The 23,162-nt window shown below is 41.3% G+C and overlaps 3 pseudogenes; 2 read left to right on the plus strand and 1 right to left on the minus strand.

Annotated features, from left to right (window-relative positions):
- The first annotated feature begins 2,728 nt into the window (after positions 1–2,728).
- On the plus strand, positions 2,729–5,851 carry LOC144249012 (transcription initiation factor TFIID subunit 3 pseudogene; annotated as a pseudogene).
- LOC113196672 (transcription initiation factor TFIID subunit 3 pseudogene) lies at positions 5,851–7,950 on the plus strand (annotated as a pseudogene).
- An 8,018-nt stretch (positions 7,951–15,968) lies between these two features.
- On the minus strand, positions 15,969–16,878 carry LOC113196671 (large ribosomal subunit protein mL45 pseudogene; annotated as a pseudogene).
- Between the last annotated feature and the right edge of the window lie 6,284 nt (positions 16,879–23,162).

The following is a 23,162-nucleotide window of genomic DNA, read 5'->3' on the forward strand; positions in this document are numbered from 1 at the left end:
TATTAAGAATACAAACAACAATAAGTGTTAGCAAGGATGTGGGGAGAAAGGTACACTCATACATTGCTGATGGGACTGCAAAATGGTGCAACCAATATGGAAAGCAGTATGGAGATTCCTTTGAAAACTTGGAATGAAACCACCAATTGACCAGCAATTCCTCTCCTCACTTTATACTCAAAGGATTTAAAAACAGCATACTACAGGGACACAGCCACATCAATGTTTATAGCAGCACAATTCACAATAGATAAATTGTGGAACTAACCTAGATGCCCTTCAGTAGATGAATGGATAAAGAAAATATCAAAAAAAGAAGTGTGTCACATTAGATTGGGTAGAGAGAGGTGATGGGGGGAGGGGTGGGGGAATGGAAGAACAGCAGAATAAAATAGACACTAGTATTGCTGTGGGTATGTATGTGATTATATGACCAATGTGATTCTGCAATCTGTACACTCAGAAAAATGAGAAATTATACCCCATTTGATTCAAATATATGATATGTCAAGATCATTGTACTGTCATGTGTAACTAATTAAAACAAATTTAAAAAGGAATACAAACAAAAAAAGAAAATATGCTACATATACACAATGGCATATTACTCAGCATTAAAAGAAAATAAAATCATGGCATTTGCAGGTAAATGGATGGAGCTGGAGAATATTATGCTAAGTGAAGTAAGCCAATCCCCCCAAAAAACCCAAATGCTGAATGTTTTCTTTGATAATGGGGATGGAGGGAGCATGGAAGGAATGAAGGAACTTTAGATAGAGCAAAGGGGAGGAAGGGGAAGGGAGGGGGTGTGGGATTAGGAAAGACAGTGGAATGAGATGGACATCATTACCTTAAGTACAAAGATACAAATGGTGTGACTCTACTTTGTGTACAACCAGAGACATGGAAAAGTGTTCTCTATATATGTACTATGAATTGAAATGCATTCTGCTATCATATATAACAAATTAGAATAAATATTTTTTAAAAAAGAAAATATGTTATATATACAAAATGGACTTTTACTCAGTCCTAAAGAAGAATAGAATTATGGTATTTTCCAGTAAGTGGGTGAAACTGGAGAACGTCATTAAATGAAATAAATCAGACTCAGAAAATCAAGCATCAAATGTTTTCTATTAATATACAGAAGCTAGAGCAAAATAATATGGAAAGGGGGATTGATATCATAAATGCAAAAGAAAGATCAGTGAAATAGAAGATGAAGATCAAAAGAGGGAGAAGGAATAGGAAAGGGGAGGAAATGCAGAAAGAATTTGACAAAGTCTGCTATGTGAATGTATAAATACTACAATGAATTCCTCCCTTATTTAAATCTATAAGGCACAAATCAAAAATTAAATGAATGGAAGTAAGACCAGCAGAGTAGAGGAAGAATTTTAGGTTGAGAAAGAAAGTGGGGGAAAGAAGGAGTATCAAGTACTAAAATGGAATAAATTAAATTCCATGCATATAAAAATTTGTCAAAATAAACCCAAGTATTTGGTTATAAATATAATTCACTAATAAAAAAACAAGAACAGGACTTGCAGAGACAATTCTGTAAAAAAAGAAACACAAATATCCAACAAGCACAAGGAAACCATGGTTAATGCTATTGATCACTAGGGAAATGCAAATCAAAACTACAATGAGAAACAACTTCACACTCATTAGAATGTCTGGCACCAGAGGAAAAAATGTAAAATAACCAGTGTTGAGGATGTGAAGACATTAGAACCCTTGCATATGATCGGTGAAGATGTAAAATAGTTCAGGCACTATGGAAAACCATAGTGGCAGTTCATAAAAATATACATAGAATTCGCATAGGATCCAGCAATTCCATTTCTGAGTAGAGCTCTAGAAGAACTGATATTTGAGTCATCAAACTCATTCATAGGGGCTGGGGTTGTGGTTCAGTGGTAAAGCACTTGGCTAGCACATGTAGGGCACTGGGTTTGATCCTCTGCCCCATATAAAAATAAATGAATAAAATAAAGATGTTTTTTTTAAAAAAGACTCATTCATAGCAGAATTATTCACAATAGCCAAAAGATAGAAGCAGCCCCAGTGTCCATGGATGGAAGAATGGATAATCAAAATGTGATACAAACACTCAATGGCCTATTTTTATGCCACAAAAGGAAGAAATTCTATTAGAATCCACATGCTACACATGAGTGAACCTTGAGGAAATCATGCTAAGTGAAAGAAGCAAGCCACATAAAGGCAAATACCATGTGATTCCACTACTATGAAGTTCCTAGATTAATCAAATTCACAGATATAGTGGAACTCTGGTTACCAGGAGCTCAGAGAAGAAAAATAAAAAGTCCTTGTTTGATGGGTACAGAGTTTCAGTTCTGCAAGATGAAAGAAGATCTGTGGGTAGATGGCACTAATGGATACATAACAATGGGGAAGCACTTAATGCCACTGAACTGTGCATTTAAAATGGTTAAGGAACTGAGGGTGATAGAACATGTGAGCAAAGCACTGGGTTGATCCCCAGCACCACAGTAAAGATAGGAAATTTTGTGTCATGTGTGTGCTACCACACTTCAAAATACACTAATTTTTAAAAACTGGGATCCCTCCTTTTGCATTCCAAATTTGTCATTTTCAGTAGATCCTTACCAATCCATGTTTCTTTTTCCTAAAAGCAAGATTAGATTACAGCTCCATGCAAAATCACTGTGCATCTGTAACAAAGCCCAGAAATCCTATGGTTCATGCAACCAACTTCAAGCAGTCCCTTCTGGATGTACACACTCTGGCAGAGAACTACCAGTGGGCAGTCCTCCTCAGTTATGTTTGGATAAAAGGTGCCCTTCAAAAACTGTGTTAATTCAGGAATGTCCAGAGGTTAAAATATTACATTATGAGAGCTGCAACCTAATCAGCAGCTTAATCCATCTGATAAATTAATGATCTGAATGGACTCACTAGGTGGTAACTGTAGGCAGGTGGGGGCATGGCTGTCCCAGTCTTTCAAAGGTCTGAGGAAGTGAGAAGTACAAGATAATTTCTAGCAGAGAGTGTTAGCATAGGGTTCATTGGTACAGAGGGAAAGGAAAGAGGTGTCTATAAGGAGCCTGCATCTCTTTATTAATGAGAGAAGAGAGATATTGTTTCTAGGAAGGTATTGGCAGTTAAATCCCATGAGCCCTATAATGTCACTCCTATCCAGGCTTTAGCTGCCTACTGTCTGAAAACAGTGAAGATGGGACTTTTGCAAATTGAAAGGTCCAGAGAAATCTAGAGTATTTATGACACTGGGGCTCTCCGTATAGAAGTTATGCATGAGTAAAGAGGGGAGAAGAAGAGGATGCTTAGAGACCCTATCTTTTTATGATATTTCTGGGCAGGAAAAAGGAGCTAGATACCATGCACGGGACCATGTATTTTCAAGAAGCCTCCAATTTCAGTTCTATACTAGCTTCCTCGACCTGAGCTTCTGAATTTCTGAAAATAGAAAATGATACTCTGGTAGATTAGTGGGGCAAGACGATCCCAGACTCTCTCTTCATGATCTAGAGTCTAATCCTCTGGGACTTTCCTAATGAATTTACAGGCTCACTCATGCTAGATACTAATCTATCCTCTCCAGGGCCTGCATATTGTCCCAGCTGCGTCCAATCCAAGGACTAATTCATAGCTAAATCATATGGGACATAGAACTGTTGTGAAATTTTAATTACAGTCCTATCCAGTCTTCAACAACCTGAGTTTATGTAACTTGATACTCTTGAAGACTGTCAGGGCCAGAAAGTCCCAGGCTCTTCATGGCCTAGAGGCTGGCCTGACTGAACTTTCTTAACCTAGTGGCTCATTCATGCACAGTACCCATTCATCCTCTTAACTTCAGTTAGACTACCCCAGCTGTGACCAATTCAAGGTTTAATTTATGGTCTATGGCAGGAAAAAATCAAGTGGAACTCTTAACACAGAATCTCCAATTCCATTTCAATCCAGGGCACAACCTGCTGAGCTTTCTAAAACAGAGGAGATACAACCCTTTGATTGGTGAAGAGTACTCCAGACCCTCTATTAATGACTCCTGAAATTTCTTTACATTTCTAGCTCGAATGTATATAGTACATGTCCACCCTTTTGAATTCTGGTAGTCCATCCATGCTGTCTCCCATCCAGGGTTCAATTTCCCACCTAAGGGCCAAATTCATGATGCCATGTTCTTTTATATAGTCTCCAATTCCAGTGTTATCCAGGCTTCCAGTACCCAAGCTTCTGAGAACCAGGAGATGGGATTCTTGACATTTGGTGGAGCCACGGAGATCCAGACTAATTATTCATGACTTACAGACTGGCCTCCTGAGTCTCTCTTAGTCTACTGGCTCATACACAAGAAATATCAATCCATTTTTCTCAGCTTCTGCCAACTGCCCCAGCAGCAGCCAATCCATAAACTGTGTCAGGGCAAATCAAACTGGAACATTGCTCTTTCACTGTCTCCTACTAATCTAGTCCTACTCAGGTTTAAACCACCTGAGTTCCCAAGAACTAAGGATATGGAGACCTTAAAGTCTATGAGGTCAAAAAGGTTCCAGACCCTCTATTCATGGCTTAGGCTAGACTTCTGGAACTTCTTAGCCTGCCATCTTAACATCTGCAGATCCTACATCCTTCTAAATTTTTTACGGACCACCCCATCCTCCTTCAATCTGGAGATTAATTAAATGCCTTGCTCCTTCCATTTTGTCTTCAGTGTTCTTGTCCAATTCTTGGTTGCTCCAAATCCCTACATGAGGCTCACTTTTGACTGGCCCTGAGCAGGACACCCCACCATCAGTCCCAGTTATTCAGTCTGCACTTTGATTTGTGTCAATAGAGTCTTTCTCACAGTCCTTCTTCCTCATGGAGAAAGTTCTACTTCCACCCAAGCAGGACAACACTCACCTGTTATTGGCCCACTAAGGGCTTACAAAGAAGAAAAGTCTGTCATGAAGAGGACAGTATGGGGAGGCAGGCTTGCATGTCATTTTTCTTGGACTTGAAAATTGGTGCTGTCTCTCTTCTAGCATTCTGCCGAGCAGTTCTAGTCAGTGGTGGTAGAGTTCCTCTGTCAAGTTTTACAGTTCTGTAGCATGCAGTTGTTGGTAAAAGATATCATTGAGAAAAATGTCAGCTCTCCAACTGGCATACTCCATGCTGCTGGGGCTTTGAGATGGTCAAACAGATCCAATTTTGGATGATGTTGGTTGTTTTCTAATTCTTGGGACTTAAATCTACATGAACTGAATACTACATTCATAGTATTGAACCTATCCCTTTTGCACACCAAATCCCTTCATTTCCTATTAGCAAGAACAATGTACTTCAGTTTCTTCAACCTGGAAGTAAAGATGCAGAAGAAAGAAAATACATTCCTGAATACATGCCACCTATCATGTCTTCTCAAGAAGAAGAGCAGGTACCCACTGATGGGGTACACCAAGCAGAAACCATGCACGTACCCTTAAAAGAAGATTGATGAATTAGGGAAGGAGAAAATTATTAATTATGAAAATTTGGGGGTAAGACTCTTGGACAATCTTAAAGCTGAAGAAATTCTTGCAATGAAGCAAACGCAACTGTTAAGCACTAAAGGAGACACCCTAAATGTAGTATTATTGGAAGTTTGAGAACCACTCAACTCAATAAACACACAAAGATCCCACCAATGCTTTCTCCTGTCCATGTACAGAATAGTACAGACCTCACAACTCTAACACCAGAGCCACCAATGTTGGCTCCAGTCGCAAAATAACAAATACCACCAGCAAAGTCATTAGAAACTGTTGAGATCCACAGCCGAAGGGGCCCCAGAAAACTTCCAGCTGCCAGCTGATGATTGGCTCACAGCAGCCCCAGCAAACTTCCAGCTAAATGCCGCAGTCTGGCTGGGCACAATTCACGAGCCACTTATCAAGCAGAAACGAACTTTATTTTTAGAACACACACACACACACACTGCACCACACAGCTCTTCAGGAATTCCCTCAGAGCCCAACTGCCACCACCAGCTTCCCACGAGCCTCTCAACCCCCACACTCCTCCTGCTCTTGAGGCTGATTGGCTGGGTCGCATGGGCGGAGCCAAAAGAGTCCCCCAATGAGCAGCTCCATGGTCTGAAAGGGCGGGAAACAGCCCAATGAGCATCACCACAGAGGAGCCAATCAGCTGGCAGCTGGAAGTTTGTTGGGGCTGCTGTGAGCCAATCATCAGCTGGCAGCTGGAAGTTTGCTGGGGCCCCTTTGGCTGTGGCTCTCAACAAGAAACAAAATCAATTACAACTAAAACTAGATCTCCAGGACAGAAGACTGAATAACCTAAAACTAACCAGTCACCAGCAATGGTTGAAAGTACTATTCAGTCACCAAAAGCTATATCCAAAGAAAGAAATCACCTGGATGTTCTAAGATCCTCAAAAGCCCCAAGATTATGTCTCATATTCCCTAAGCATCTGTCAGACCTAAAACACCAAATAGGACTATTTTAGCTACAATAAGTGAAAAAAATTAGTAAAGAGATATTCCAGGTGGAACAAATACAGTCTCCCCTGGATGCTGAACAATGGGACTCAGCCAAGAAAGGCCGTCCTAACACATAAAATGATCACATTGATGCTGCGATTGCACAAGTCTGTGTTGAATGGGAGCCGAATCCTTTCAGATTTTATTCTGGATCAGAATTCCAAACAATCCCTAAGAGAATTTCAGGTTTGGAATACAGCACTCCAAAAGGTTTCACTCATTCAAACAATTTCACAAAGTCAGGATCCACTCCTTTGCTACTTTCAGGAGACAAGGAAGGCGGCATGAGTGGGGTCTACACTGCCACAGTCCAGATAACTGATATAGACAATGAATGCCTTACACTGAAGGCGAAACTGGGAAGATGTTTCAGCATGCCTCCCACCTTTCCTTCCATCGCTTCTCCTTCAGTTTTCTCCTCCCACTTCTAAACCACTCCACAATGTGTATGAGGAAAACCAAGTGGCCTTCATCCGTGGAGGTAAAGAAGCTGATAAAAGAACAGAAGACTAAATTGAAAAAAAGACAGAAAAGCAGAAAGCTAAGGAGAGGGCCTGTAAGTTTAAAACAAAAGAATGAGAAGACGCAGATGCAAACATGAGATTGAAAGATAAAATTGTGAGGAAGGAGAAAGAGAAGCACAAAGATGAGAAGAAAATTAGAGAAAAGGGCAATAAAGATAAGAAAGAAAAAGAAAAAAATTAAAGGTAGAGAAGAAAAGATGAAGGATCCACCAAAACTGATGGTATTGCCCCCAAAAGAAATGACCGCCCAAGTCAGCCCCACTGAGTATGGGTCCCACTCATGCTCCTTCCTTGTCACAAGTGCTCCAAAAACAACTGTGGAGAAAGAAAAGCCTAAAGAGAAAGAAAAGATTAAAAAAACTAAAAAAAAAAAAAGACAAAAAGAGAAAGAAAGGGAAGAAAGTAGAAGGAAGGGAAGAGAGAGGTGAGAGAGAAGAGAGAAAACAAAAGAAGCAAGCAGAAAAAAACATAAAAAGGGAACCAGTTGTTTCCGCCACAAGTCCAGTTATCCCCAGACTGACTCTGAGAGTTGGCTCTGACCAAGACAAGATTGTCAACAGCAGAGTGGTTCCAGCCCCAAGGCTAAGTCAGTCCATTCTCTGAAAAGATCTAAAGTCCCCACTGCCAACGCCAGCCTCCATACCCTTGCAAGCGAGCCCTACAGCCCGGACACTGCCATTGCTCTCTCAGGTCAGAGCATTACCAGTTCTGATGCCATCTCCATCCCCTGCCATCCCTGGAGCTGGAAGCTCCAAAGCCCCTGTGCAGAGTGTGGTGACTGATGACTGAGACAGCACTTGAGTGATCCCAGTTGAGTGGAGCACTCAGATCTGGATCTGTCCTGATGTAACAAACCCGATGGGAGTCCAATGACCAGGAATGAGGACTAGTACCACGGACCCTGTGTTGGAATAATGGCTCTGCCTGATGTGTTCCAGCAAGAAGAAAGAAGAAGCACTGAGCACCCTGACATCTCCATGTGAGCTGGAGTAAGCAGTGTCAGCTTGGGCCTCTTCCCTGGCACCTCTAGAGGGGAGCTGGTGTGGTTCTGCATCACGTCTCCCCTGAGTCCATGTGGACAGTGCATTTGGGAGGACTGAAGACAGGAACACACCATCCACTCTGGATTTTCTCTTCCGAAATCCACTGGCCTATGATTCCATGATGGTGTGATTGAAAAAAACCCTAGTAGAGGCATGTCCTAAGAGCTGCCCACCTCCATTTTTCAATCACCAGTGACAAGTATTATTAATTTTTTTTTAAAAAAAGACCATACATCCTCCCTTTTGATTTTCTTCATTACCTCCAGGGCCTTCTGATTAAGGTATTAGATGATAATGGGTAGACTACCTTGACTATAATTGAAGGATGTTATCATTAGTCTGTATACAGTTTTCCTTTCCCTTAATAATAATAATAATAATAACTCCATCACATTTTTGTGATGAGAATAGATGAAGCCTTCCCCCCAAACCCCATTTTTATTGCTAACATTGATGCAGCTACCAGAAAATCCCCTCTACCAAAGTCATAAGTAAACTTCTCCAGGAACCTTCCTCATAATTAAGCTTCTTGTCAGCAAGATTTTACAAACAGTGTCAACAGGATTTCACAGGAGCTCTCTGCAAACAGCTCAATGTGGTTTGAAGCTTCTTCTTACTTGTAAAGACCAGGTTCCTCTTTCTTTTAAAAGCCAAGTCTGCCATCAAACCTTTTGCTATACAAAAGTTACTATTCTGTCTTCTTGGTAAAAACTTATGAAACCTCTGTGTAGCCTAAGAATACAGAAGTACAAATAAACCTGCTTCCTGAAAATTCCTCAGGTGCACGGCCTCATCTGTCCTAAATCAACATGTAAAGTGTTCAGGCTTTTGTAAAATACCTTGTTTTGGGGGTGGGGGCACTGGGGATTGAACTCAGGGGCACTCAATCATGAGCCACAACCCCAGGCCTATTTTGTATTTTATTTAGAGGCAGGATCTCACTGAGTTATTTAGCACCTCGCTTTTGCTGAGGCTGTCTTTTAACTCGTGATCCTCCTGTCTCAGCCTCTCAAGCCCCTGGGACTACAGGCGTCCAATATGTTTTGTTTAACATATTTTTAATATCTCTGTTGCTAATGTTCTAATTTTGCCCTTTAAACTGAAACCTCTTCTCACTGCTTGTACATTTTATTAATTTGTATAAAAGCTCTTTATACTAAAAAAAATCCCCTAATGTAAATAATGTCTATGAAGTAGTTTTTAATTTTGCATTGTGTTTTAATTCTGACTTTCTCTGAAATCCACTGTGATTTCAGCCTTGTCTGTAATTACAGCTCTATGTAAGCAAAGAAGATTAGAGTAAAAGAGCCATAGTTCAGAGTAACTTTCTTTGGGCTAAATAGATCTGTGCAGTGTCCAAAACATTTTGGGGGTAAAGGGGGAGGACACTAGCAGTTGTAAGGAAAATAAAGCAATTTAAATCTAGGATTTATTATTTGAAATGGTTTTGCTTATCTGTTTTGTTTTTGTATATTTCTTTGACTTTTATGCAAAAGATGGGTAGGTTCCATTAAAGGAAGAGAGAGACAGAGAGACAGAAAGACAGAGACAGACACCCATTGGACCCTGCATATAAAACTGTGGCTCTAGGTTAACCCAATTTGGGAACAACCTTGGGTATCCCATTTGACATGACACCCATGAGAATGTGGTAGGGGAACTCTTCCCCAAGTCAAACATCAGCACTCTGAGCCCTCAGGTTGCACTGAAAGCAATGGAAATATGCTTGAGTTAAGATGCCAGCAGGCTACTTGCACAGCCCTGTGAAGATTGGACTAAATGCATACATTTGGAATTTTCTGTGGGCCCAGGAATAGGATCCAGTTACTGAAAGCTACAAATTCCTGAGCAAGCCAGAGGTCTACCCTTTGCTGGATCTAAAAAGCCCTGCCTGATTGGTGGACCTGTAAATGACCTCAAGTAGATACACCTGGGAACCAGATGTTTTAGTCTCCTCCTCTACCTTCTGGAAGACCACTGAAAACAAGAGATGGGTTCAGTAAGCCAAAGCAGGTTTATTTGTACTTTTTGTTCCATAGTCTTAGGCTACACAGAGGTTTCACAAGAAAATCCCCTCCACCAAAATTTTTCTGGAATTATATTTGATCATTGAACAATCAAATATAATTCCAGAGAAATAATACCAGATGAGAGGAAGAGTATTGAGCCTATCCCCACAAGCAGATAGATGATAAGTGTGGCTAATTCAAATGGGCAAGGAGCACGTGGCAAAAATGATGTGGGGAAGGAGGCAAACTGTACATACAAGGTGAGAACTGGGTATAGGCCAAGAACATAGTCAGTCAAGAAACTTTAATAGTGCTGCAAAGTTTAGAGGTGTCTCTCAGCTGAAACCTCACTGGTCTCCACAAAAATCATAAATATTCATATAAATGTTGTATAAATGTTTATATAAATCTATATGCAAAGATACATTTAGGAACATAATAAGCATATATATAACCAGATAAATATGTATAGATTAAAACTGAGAGATTAACTCATGTACATATATACCTTTCCTTGGCAGTCTGGAGTATTTTAACATAGCAATTACAAGAAAGGCCATCAATACACTTTATTATGGAATCGTGCATGCATGGAGAAACAAATGTATCTTTCTAACATATAAGTAAATGTACATATAAAAACATCAATTTATTAAGAAATATATAAATTCATAGTTGTATACATATGTGATATAAATATAACCCAAGGAAAACACATACAATATGACATGACCACATTCCTCCACTCATACCAGGGTGTAGCAGGGCCCCTCATGGAATACTGGTAGCAAATTCTAGAAGAGTCCCTTACCTGAGCCTTAGGGAGGCCTTCATCTGTTGGCAATACACTAGGCAGTACCCTTTTACCAGGACCAACCCAAGTCCTGTCATTCTCAATAAGGAGCCTACTTCACTTCCCCAAACTATTGATCAGGGTTTTAAAAAAAAAAAGTCTTTGAAACATCCATGGTGGTCCCATACAGTGGGTTTCCCATGTGGATGTGTACAGCAGGAGAATATTAGCTTGGTTGTACATTACCCAATTCTGAGCCCTTGGGTCATGCTGAAGGCATTAAGAACATGCATGAGTTAAGATAGCACCAAACTGGAGGGAGAGCTCTGCATGACTGACTGCTCTGTGATTGTCTGGAAATATCTCAGGGCCTGGGAAAAGATCCCAAATTCTGAAGGCCAAACATTCCTAGGAAAACTGATTCTTGTCATCCCTTGTTAGACCTAGAAAAACCTAACTACCTAGCAGACCTGAATATGACCTTGATTAGAGACAACAGGGGATCCAGGTGCCTTAGCTGCTTCTTCGACTTTTTGTAGGAACACCAAAAACATGGGTTTGTTTTCAGTAAGCCAGACTTTCTGGCCAACAGATATTGTGCTTCATTACCTGTTATAGGTGGTATTTGGCTAAGGGCAAACACCAGAAGGGTTCCTTTTAAGCAGTCTCAAGTGCAACTGTGGGTGGGGAACTGGCTTCTCTTCCCAGAACTGTCCATCTGCATGAGGATATATTTGGGATATTCAAGGGGGTATCATGAAAGGGGATCTCTAGTAGGTGGTAGACTCCTGAGAAGTCTCTTAGGTCTTCAGTGCTAGGCTGAGACCTATCTGGCCTCCTCAACAAAAGAAGCCGTGTTTACACATATGTACATATAAAAAGATGTATATTTACAGAACACATATAAACATATATAGAACTATATAAATGTGTATAAATAGTAATTTATTCATAGACACTAACAGAAGAAGTTATTTTGTTTCAGGTTTCTAGGTTCAATCCATGGTCAGCTTACTCCATAGCTCTGAGCCCAAGATGAGACCAAACATCAGGGCAGAAGAGTATGGTGGAGGACAGCAGCTCAGGGCATGGCAACCAGTGCCGCAGTCTGGCTGGGCACAATTCAGGAGCCACTTGTCAAAAGAAACGAACTTTATTTTTAGAACCACACAGGCCAAACAAAACAGCGCCTCAGGAAAAACCCTCAGAGCCCAACTGCTACCACTGGCTTCCCACAAGCTTCTCCCTCCACCACAAGCCTCACCACCTCCCCCAATCCTCCTGCTCTTGAGGCCAATTGGCTGGGTTGCATGGGCGGAGCCAAAAAAGTCCCCCAATGAGCAGCTCCGTGGTCTGAAAGGGCAGGGAAACAGCCCAATGAGCATCACCGCAGAGGAGCCAATCAGCTAGATGTTGCTAGGGCTGCTGTGAGCCAATCATCAGCTGGCAGTCTGAAAGGGCGGGGAAACAGCTCAATGAGCATCTCCAATGAGCATCACCACAGAGGAGCCAATCAGCTAGAAGTTGCTGGGGCCGCTGTGAGCCAATCATCAGTCGGCAGCTGGAAGTTTGCTGGGGCCCCTTCAGCTGTGGCTCTCAACAAACCAGGAAACAGAAAGAGAGGTCTGCTCACTGGGGGCAAAATATAAATCCCAAAATCATGACCTACTTCCTCTAGCCCACAACTTATCTGCCTATGTTTACCACCCAGTTAATCCATATCAGTGAATAAATCCACTGATTAGGTTATGTCTCTGATAACCTAATCATTTCACCTCTGAAAACTCTGTGTTATCTCACACAAGTTTTGGGGGTCACCTCATACTAAACCATAACACTTGGTTTTGAAATCACAGTAATGCTGTTCTAGAATGAGTCTGAAGGAGTCAACTCCTAAATCTGGAGGGCCAGTCAATTTTCTTGAAGAACTGATATTATTTCTTCTTAAAAGTTTGATGTAATTCAGCAGCAAAACCATCTGTTCCTGGGCTTTTTTTATAGAAAGATATTTTCATATTCTATTTTGTTGCTCATCATTGACCTGTTTCTTCCTGGATCAATGAAAAGAATGAAGGAACCAAGGATATGCAAAATAAGTGAAAACAGAATGCAGTACATTGTTACCTATTAGTAATAATCTTGAATGTGAACACTAAACCCCCCAACCTAAAGATACAGACTAGACAAATGGATTAAAAATCAAAAATTAATAAGAGCCAATGAGATACTGCCTGGTAAAACACAAAGTGAAGGGATAGAAAAAATATATCATGCTACATTATATGTGTCCAAGAATTTATCCATTTCTTCTAGGTTTTTCATTTGTGGGTTTCTTATTCGTGATAATGTCCCTAATTTTCTCTGATTTCATTTGGGTCTTCTCTCTGTTTTTGTTGTTGTTGTTAGTTTAGTTTTGTTCTGTTTTTTATTCTAGTAAAAGTTTTAAAGATTGCTCTCAGTAAGAAAGAGACCATATTTCCCCATGAAGTCAGGTAATTCCCTCACCTCACCTGGCACCTCTGTTCTCCAATCCTTGACCTCTTAGAATTGCTTGGGGAGGCTTGAGTCACATTTAAATTGTCTGTAGCAGTGTAGGTCTGTTTTACCTTCATGATAGACCCATGAACAAGTGATCTATATATCAGCTACAGCTTTGTAATGAATCAGTTATTCCCTTGAGTGAGTCTTCTGGTGTATAGTGAGATATGACTTCAAGCTCAAGCAACACCACACTCCTTGCACACACACAAAAAAACGCTCCTCTGATTAAGTGTGCCTTCAAGTGCTTATTATAGGTGGACTTGCTGTTAAACCTTTGCTCACACTCCGGGCACACATAAGGCAACTCTCCTGAGCATGTTCTTTAGTGTATGATGTGGCTTGAATTACTGGCATAGGGTTACCAACACATGGCTCACAAAACATTTCTCCCCTGAGTGTGTCCCCTGGTGTTTCACAAGGTTGGACTTCTAGATAAATCCTTGCCCACTTTTCATCACAAAGGGCTTCTCCCCAGACTGTGTCTTCTGGTGTCTAAGGAGATTTTCCTCCAAACTAAAACTCTGCCCACAATGCTGGCACACAAAAGGCTTCTCATCTGAGTGTGTCCTCTGGTTTGTAACAAGGTGTGACTGATTGCTAAAGGTTTGTCTGCCCTCCTGACTTCCATGTAGCCTCTCTCCCAATGTGTTCTCTCAAGCAAAGTGAAGTTTGACTTATGGGTGTAGACTCTCCCACACTCCTTGCACACAAAAGGCTTCTCCCCAGAGTGTCTTCAAGTGCTTATTTTAATATGACTTATCCCTAAACCTTCACCCACATTTCTGGCACCCATAAGGTTTCTCTCCTAAGTGTGTTCTCATGCACAGCAAGGTATACCTTGACTTACTGGTATACACTTGCCCACACTCCTTGCACACAAGAGGCTTCTCCCCTTGAGTGTGTCCTCTTATGTCTGAGGAGATCTGCCTTCTTGCTGAAGCCTCGCCCATACTCTTTGCACACAAAGGGCTCGTTATGGTTTGAATGTGATATGTCCTCCAACAGCTCAAAAAGTTTTAGAGGAGAAATGATTGGGTTGTGACAGCCTTAACTCAATCAGTGAATTAATCCCCTTACAGGATTAACTGAGTAGTAACTGAAGCACATAAGGTGTGGCTAGAGGAGCTGGGTCAGTGGGGGCATCCTTTGGGGGTATGTATTTTGTATCTAGAAAGTGGAGTCTCTCTGCTTCCTAATCATCATGGGAGCCACTTCCCTCCACCACACTCTTCTGCCATGATGTTCAGCCTCACCTCGAGTCCCGAGGAATGAAGCCAGCTGTCTGTGGACTGAGACCTGTGAAACCATAAGCTCCCAAATAAACTCTTCCTCCTTTACAAGGTTTGGGGTTTTTTTTTTTTTTTTGGTTTTGTTTTTGCTGTTTTTTTTTCCTGGGCAAGTGAGATTTTACCTTGTCATTACTCAGATGATCCAGGACACAGAGCTTATGAAGTCCCACATCCTTCTCCTAACAGCCCAACTGAAGCTAAAAGAAAAGAAGGAGGGGTGGGGCTGTTTTATTTGACACAGGTTTGTTTTCTGGTGCATTCACTGTCCCAATTCTGGGCTGGAAAGAATAGCTGCCATCTCTAGGAGGTGACAGAAATTAGGGAACCACATCTTGATGATGAACTCCCCAAATGTATTAACCCTTGCCTCCTGCCAAACTTCCTGGGGCCACACCAAGAAGCAGCTACTAATTAAGAACACAATCCAAAAGCTGAGGGGAAAAAATTACTTCTGTAGATTTATACTCTTCTATGAAGTACAAATGCTAATTCAGTAAGTCATTGTATGAGAAAAAGACCATCTCAAGTGGTACCCTATTTTATAAACACTAATTATTCCCCCAAGTCTGGATTTCCTGGAAGTCAGATCACTCACAACCAGTCTTGTCTTCCACTTTTCCACTTAAAAGGTTGACCTATTCCCAGTCTCAACTGGGGGAATGTATAGAACGCACACACACACACACAAAAAAAAAAATTGAAACCATGGGTGCTCTACCACTGAGCTACATCCCCAGTCCTTTTCATTATTTTTTGTTTTGAGACAAGATCTTGTCAAGTTGCCCAGATGGCCTTAAACTTACAATCTTCTTGCCTCCCAAGTCACAGGTTTACAGATGTGTGTCACCACACAAGGCACAATAGCAAAATTTATCCAACACTCTGATATCCAAAATTCTGATCTCTGCTCAGTGATTACAAAAGAATGTTGCCTATTAGTTCCCATAGTCTCTGCTGTGAAAAAAAAAGTATATCAGATGTTTGTTCACTGAAACATATTGTCTTTCATCTAGACTCAGAAGCTAGACATATGATTTTAAAAAGAAAAAGGGTCCATGCCTATGCATACTAGCCAACCTCCTGGGCCCAGCCATCTGATATGGTTGTGAAGATGAATCTGCTGAAAAGATCCAAGCAGGGCAGGAGGAAACGGGTGGTCAGAAGGAGATGGATGACTTCACAACTTCCAGGAGCATCATCACCCATGCTTTACCCCAAGAGTCGTTTTTGTCCTCAGGCTAGCTGAGACATATGGGCCTCTTTTTGTGCCTCTTCACGTTTTCCCCATGGTTCCAACTGGGGGCCAGGAATCATCACCATTTTAAGGATGGGCTGCATAGGGGGCACCCATGGAGGGGCCAATCTTGTCATGCATTCTCCAGCTCCCACAGGGGTTCACCAGGTGTTTTTCAAACACAGCATTCTCCAAGACATCCTTGGGCACACCTTCTTTTCCATATATCAACTGCCTAATCCAATCATAGATGGCCTTGTGTGTGCATGCGTACAGTAACCTGGCCACACATGTTGCTTTGGTTCACCATACTTGAGCAGTGAACCTGAAGCACCTGGGCCGCTCTAAAGATTCCACAAAGCCCCAGCAGACAGTCTTATACTTGATACTACAGACCACATCCAGAAAACAGTGTTCAGTTACCAAGGCATGAAGCCGGTCATGGTCTGAGTTGCTTAGACAAAGGTGAGCTTCTATGAAAATATCCTTAGCTTTTTCAGGGAAGTTCTTTGTTTTAAAATTAGCATCAATTTCTTTTATGTTCTGGATTGACAACTGTGATTCTGCATTTTTCTTCAAACGCCCAGTTGTCCGTTTCAGTCCTTCCTTTGAAAGACATGACATTCGAGCATTACCTTCATGAGGAACATAAGCATCAAAGATACCAGATGCACAGGCCACATACGTGCCTGGGACATTCGAAACATTCTAGGGGAATCCTGCTTTCCAGGCATGTTCTATAAACTCCTTTTCTGTTTTGCATTTGGGTTCATAAGCAAATGGTGTCAGACGTTTTTTAGTTCTTACTGGAACTTCCGCTCTAGACTGAGTCACCAGGACTGACTGCCGAGACCACCACCCCAAAGCTTTGGAGAAGCAAGACAACCTCCAAGGCACTGGGGCTGCCATTTTGTTCACAGCCCTCCTTTACAACTGTTTTGGTTAGGTGTTTCAGTCACAGCAGCAAAAAAAAGCTGACTAAAACAGCTTCACCCCTAAATGCGTCCTCTGATGTGCAACAAGGTGTGACTCATTGACAAAACCTTGCCCACACTCAGTGCACACGTAGGCCTGCTCTTCTGTGTGTGTCTTATGGTGTCAAGGTGATGCTGAGTCAAGGAAGACACTCTGTGAAACACTTCCCGTAAGTAAAGTCTTTGCCTGGAATGTGCTTTTTTTGTGCGTGAGCAGCTTCATCCTCAGACTGTAGTCTTGTCCAACCTCCACACAATCCAGTGCTTCCCATCTTAAATTTTCTATTTCTTTAAATATCTTCCTTATTTCCTTAAGATATGCCCTTTGGACCTGGCTGGGCTCCATTTCTGCCACTGTGTTCCTTTTTCTTGAGATGATTGGTTGTCTTTGGGATGAACTGGAATGCCTCTGAAGGCTGCCTTTCCCTTCTAAACAAGTTTTTAGAGCCTTCTTTATCATCTCCTGCCTCACTCTGACACTTTTGATCAGAAAACTATTGCTGAGTTGCACTGGGTCCCCTGGGCAAGGACTCCTGGGTTGCCAGTGGCTTTCTACATATGAACAAGGAGACATCTGAGCAAGATGATTGTACAGCATGGGATTGCAGAGGAAGCAATGACTGGAGAAGACCAGCAGACAACAGAAACAGAGATGGATTTCTGCCTCTGGTTCTGGTGAAGAGAAAAAGGTTTTAATCAGAATAGTCTAAAAGAGTTGAAATAGCAGGACCTTCAGCCTTGTGTTAGTGTGACTCTGTCAGCTTCATTTTTCATTACTACAACAATACACTTGAGGCTGAGTAATTCCATAAAGAAAAGAGGTTTACTTAGCTCACCGTTTTGGAGGTTTGAGGGCATAGCCTGGCATCATTGTGGCTCTGATGAAGACTTAATGGCACATGGCACATAAGAGCAGGACTACAAAAAGGAGAGATCACACTGCAAGATAGGAAGCCATTGGGCAATTTAGAGTTCACATTCAGGCTCCTGTAACAACTCATCCTTGTAAGAACTCACTTCAGTAGACCACTCTTTCCTTCTGAGGGCAGGGCCCTCAGAAGCTGCTCACACACACAAAAAAGCACCCCTCAGGTGACCTCAGCATCTTCTAATAGGCTCCACCTCTTAGAGGATCCATCACCTCCTATCATGTCACACTGAGGACCAACTTTCAATACATGGACCTTAGGAGACAAACCATATCCAAACCAAAGCAACCACAATACAGCAAACACTTCACCTCCCAAAAAGAATTTCCTTACCTGATTTAGCTTTCCATTCCAATTTTAAACATTACATCTGCTTTTAGAAAGCAGAGGATACACACTACAAACGGATTTCTACTACAGTTCTCCTTTCTATACAGCAGCTGGAGTATGTCTAAAATGTAAATCATATGGTGCGACTTTCCAGCTCGGATACTCCACTGGTCCCCTTCATATTTATTACCAGATATCTTAGCAAGTACAGCCCTGCATACTCCCTTCATTACTATGACCTCAACTCCCTCCACCTTTGACTCACTTGAACCTATACTGACTGAGCTACTTTCTGATAGCTCCATTTAGATGGCAGAAACAATTAAAACCTACTACTCTTGACTACATGAAAAACCAAAGTGAAAAGAGAAACAATAAACTAACAGAAAATACCACTGGAACATGGTACTATAAATACGCTAATTATTTGGAGTATTAAGAAAAATATTCCAAAATTTGTAAGATGTGTAAGTGTATAAATTTCATGTCATCCACAGCGTTTCTAATTCTCTGATTATTCAGAGAATGCAGCTGTTTTTAAGTCTGCCAGTCTTGTAAAGTTATATAGGTGAACTCACAGCAGTCTATTTCCATGCTATTCAAATAAACCCTAGACTCTTGGACCTGCACTGATACAGTTTTTTCCCTCTGCCAATACCCTCATTTATGAATTAAACAATCTTGATTGATCTCATCAAGATGAGAATTGTGTTTTAACATTTTGACACTTACATTAAGTAGTCATATTCTGGGAGACTGGTGGCAGGGAAGACCCTCTTTTTTGATTCACTACCAGACAATTCAACAAGTGACTAATTGGGGGATGTGAGAAGGGAGTGCTACCGATAGGATCTTTGTGTCTTCTCAAAAAACTTCACAGATTGAAGCCCTAACTCCCAGAGGATGTGGAAGGAAGGCCTTTGGGAGGTCACAGTCTGAGAGGAGGGCTGGGGTGTCGCTCAGGGGCAGAACACATGCTTAGCTTGTGAAGAGCCCTGGTTTCAATCTCCAACACGCAAAAAAAAAAAAAATAGATCTAAAGAAGATGTACGGTGGACCTCTTGAGATAGGATGGCTACATGTCCTTATAGGAATAGGAAAACAGACCAGATTGCATTCACGCTTATGTTGTTTGTTCACTGACCCACCACCACCACCACCACTACCAAATACATACCCTACTTGAGATCACAGAAAGAAGGCAGCCATCTGCAAGCCAGGATGAGGATCCTCACCAGGAATCAAATGTCCAGAACCCTGACCTTGGACTTCCCAGTATCTAGATCTGTGGGAAATAAATGGGTGGTGTTTAAGCCACCCAGCCTGCTTATATAGCAGCCTGACCTGGCCAAGAGAGGTATTTTTTCTAACCCCTGGAACCAACCATATATCAGAGAAAAAACAGAGACCTCATACAGGTGAGAACTCAGTACAAGCAGCTCCAGGTCTCTTATGGGTGTTTGTGTTGTAGTTGTTGTTTGTTGTTGTTTTTTTCCCCTGGAGGGAGTAGTGTGTACGGGTAGGCATAGGCAAGAATTGAGAAAATATTCCATAGTCTGAATGAAACTGCTTCACACAGAGAATGTTTTTGACAAAGTCAATAACTATAAACAAGCAATCTGCTAATCTTTTTCATACAATCCATTTACATGCAGTCTTTAGAAAAGGAAAAATCAATGCATATTGAACAAAATCAGAACAAGGCTGCTTCTGATGGACATAGGGGAAAAATGACTACATATAGTGGCACAGAGGAACTTTGCTAGGTAACAGTAATTGATCTGTATTGTGACAGGGCCTCAGATTACACAGGTCTGTGTACATATAAGATATCACAGAAAGTTATACTTAAGATTTGCACATTTTGCAAGGTGCAATATAAAATGTACATTTTATAGGTGCACACCTATAATCCCAGCAATTCAAGAGGCTGAGGATGCAGGAGGATTATAAGTTCAAGATCAGCCTGGGCAACTTAGTGAGATACTCTCCCCAAAAAGGGGGGGGGAGGGGCAGGGAACCCAGCACCCCTGGGTTCCCTCAGTACCATAAATAAATAGAGGAAGATATCGAATATCCATGGATAATGGCAGCCAACTAAATCTGGATCTACACAATCTTCCAAAAGGCCGTAATGATCAGTAAAAACAGATAAACCCCTAACTGACTCTCTAAGAATAACAAAATAAAGAAACGTACAAATGATCAATTATGGATAAGGATAAGAATTAACACCAGTGTTCAGCAAAGTTCTCTTGTGATCCCACTGTGGGGAGTGAAGGAGACCAGGAAAAATAGTGTGAAAAGAGGGGAACAAAGGGTCTCAAGTTAAACTGACATTGTTCCAAAATAGCACACGTCTATTCTAAAGTAAATAAAAATAATTATTATCAACACAGTCATAAATGTAGTCCTAATAAAGCAAATCAGTGACTACAGGGACTTTAAAGAGTACACGAAAGAAGAGAGAATCCTATAAAGGCAAACATCTAGGTGAAAGGGTAGAGAAGAAAGAAATAAAGACCTCTGAAGGCAGGAGGGAAGGGAGTAAGTAGCAGAGGAAGGGAATTTCTGAATCCTACAAGATTTTTTAAAAGAAAAGGAAAAAAAATTGGAAGATGCAACTCCTACCTCAAGAAGCCAAATTGAAAACCATCCTGTAAGGAAGCTGCACTTCCCTCCACTGACAGGAGATGGTGCTCTTGAGTTGGGAATCCTGTCAAATAGCACCACTTTGAAACAAAATGAGAATCTCCATCTCTACAAAAATAGTCTAGGAAAACAGGAAATGACACTCAAAAATTTCTGCTGATAGATACCAACAGCAAAGCAAAAGACAACTGTCACATCATTCTCAGTGAAATCAACTATCCTCAAACAAGCAATTAGGAATAGGAAAAAATGCTTTCAATTAGAAATACAAAAATTAAGAATAGAAATGCACAAAATAAGACACGAAGCACAACCATACAGGAAATAGAGTGTCGAATTCAAGTGAAATCCATCTTTACAAAATTACAAAAGGCAATTAAGAGGGTAATCTAGGAAAACATCTATTAAGTGGGTGACCTAGGAAAACATCTTAATCAGGAGTTAAATTCCAGGATTTATAAAGAATTTCTACAAATCAATAAGAGAATAATGCAATGCAATAATTCAAGAGAAAAGTAGGCCAAAGATATAAGCAAATATCTCATAGCAGAAAACATATCAGTGACTGACAGATATATGCCAATTACCTGCAAACTCACTGCTGATTAAGCTGAAACCTGCGGGGAACAATGTCATATCCATTAAACATCAATAAAGTTTGATATTTCTAATTGATGGTGAGGATATACAGGAGGATAAATTGGTGTGACCTCACTGGAGAACAATCTCCTCAGAGGAGCTGAAGATATGTATGTACAGCTGTGGTGTGGCAACTCTCCTCTCATTTGCATCTTAGAGAAACCTGTACACAGGTATCTAACAGACACAAACAGGCCTGACTACAGCTGCTCTGTTAAGAAGCCCAAGTCAGTAACTAATTACCTGTCCATCTACAAGGAAATGGGCAAACTGTGTTCTCTTTAGACACTGAAATTATATAAAGCCCAAGAGAGAATAAATGAATCGCAAAACCCACAATAGAGAAAATATCTCTCGTTCATCATCATAAAGCAAAGCAAACAGCAGAAAATACTGCAGCACAGTGTCAGTCACATCAATTGAAGAAACATGGACATCAGCACCATATAGTTTAGGAACATGAACATATGAAATAGAACAAAGTCACACCTGGGAACAATAGTGACCAGTTGAAAAGTAATGGCTATCTCCGGGGGAAACACAAAGAAATACAATCCAGGAAGGGAAAGCAGGGCCTTGAAAGTGGTTAGTTTCTTAAGATGGGGACACGGCCAACAGATGCTTATTTCTGTGTCTTCCATACTGTATTGTATTTCTCAAGTACTGCAATAATACAATAAATGAGAAGAGAAAAAAAGTGACAGGCAGAAACTGAAGTAGGAGAGTGATGCGCAGACCAAAAGGCCAAAAATAGGAAACACCAAATGGTATTGAGAAGGGCAGAGGCACTTAAGCTCCCAGAGTCAGGCAGTCACAAGAAGTCGGCAAAAGGTGAAAGACGGGAGAAAGGAGAGCTCAATGGAGAAAAGGAGGAATCTTAGGAAGATGAGTCCAGGGACACCAAAGTAGGCCTTCCCTCAGGCAAAGACAGAGACCTGGAAAGGAGGAAGAGCCAGGCAGGCTGAAGAGCAGCCAAGGAGGCCAGGAAAACTGCCTCCTTCCCAGGCCTCAGAGAAGTCTCCTCCTCACCACAGTGCAGATGGGATTCGTAGGTGCTCCCTAAGGGTTCACGAGTCGAAAGCTGGTACCCATTATGAGGTAGTAAAAGGGTAGAAATTTGCTGGGTGTGGGGGACACACCTCTGATCTCAGCAACTTAGGAGGCTGAGGCAGAAGGATTGTAAGTTCAAAGTCAGTCTCAACAAATTAAGGAGACCCTGCCTCAAAACAAAAACATGAAGGGCTGAGATGTAGCTCGCTGTAGAGTGCCCCACGGGGCAGTCTAATCCCCAATACTGTGAAAATAATAATAATAAAATGATGAAAACTTAGTCTGACTAGGGTGTTTTAAGACAGGGCCTTTGGGATATGATTAGAATTAGAAGCGGTTACCAAGCCAGAGACTCCATAATGGAATACTGATCGTTTTAGAAGAGGAGGGAGAGACACAGCCACCTATGTTTCCTGTCTCGCCATGTGATGCCCTGTGCTGCCTAGTGTCTCTCCAAGCAAGAAGGCCATCACCAGATATGGGCCCTCAACTTGGTCTTAAACTGTGAGTTAAATAAACCTCTTTTCTGTATAAGTATGCTGACTCAGGTATTTCATTATACTAACATTAAAATGAATGAATGCAAAAATAATAAGAATAAAAAATTTTTAAATGAATT

This window comes from Urocitellus parryii, chromosome 7, assembly GCF_045843805.1.
Source record: "Urocitellus parryii isolate mUroPar1 chromosome 7, mUroPar1.hap1, whole genome shotgun sequence".
Classification (NCBI taxonomy): Eukaryota; Metazoa; Chordata; class Mammalia; order Rodentia; family Sciuridae; genus Urocitellus; species Urocitellus parryii.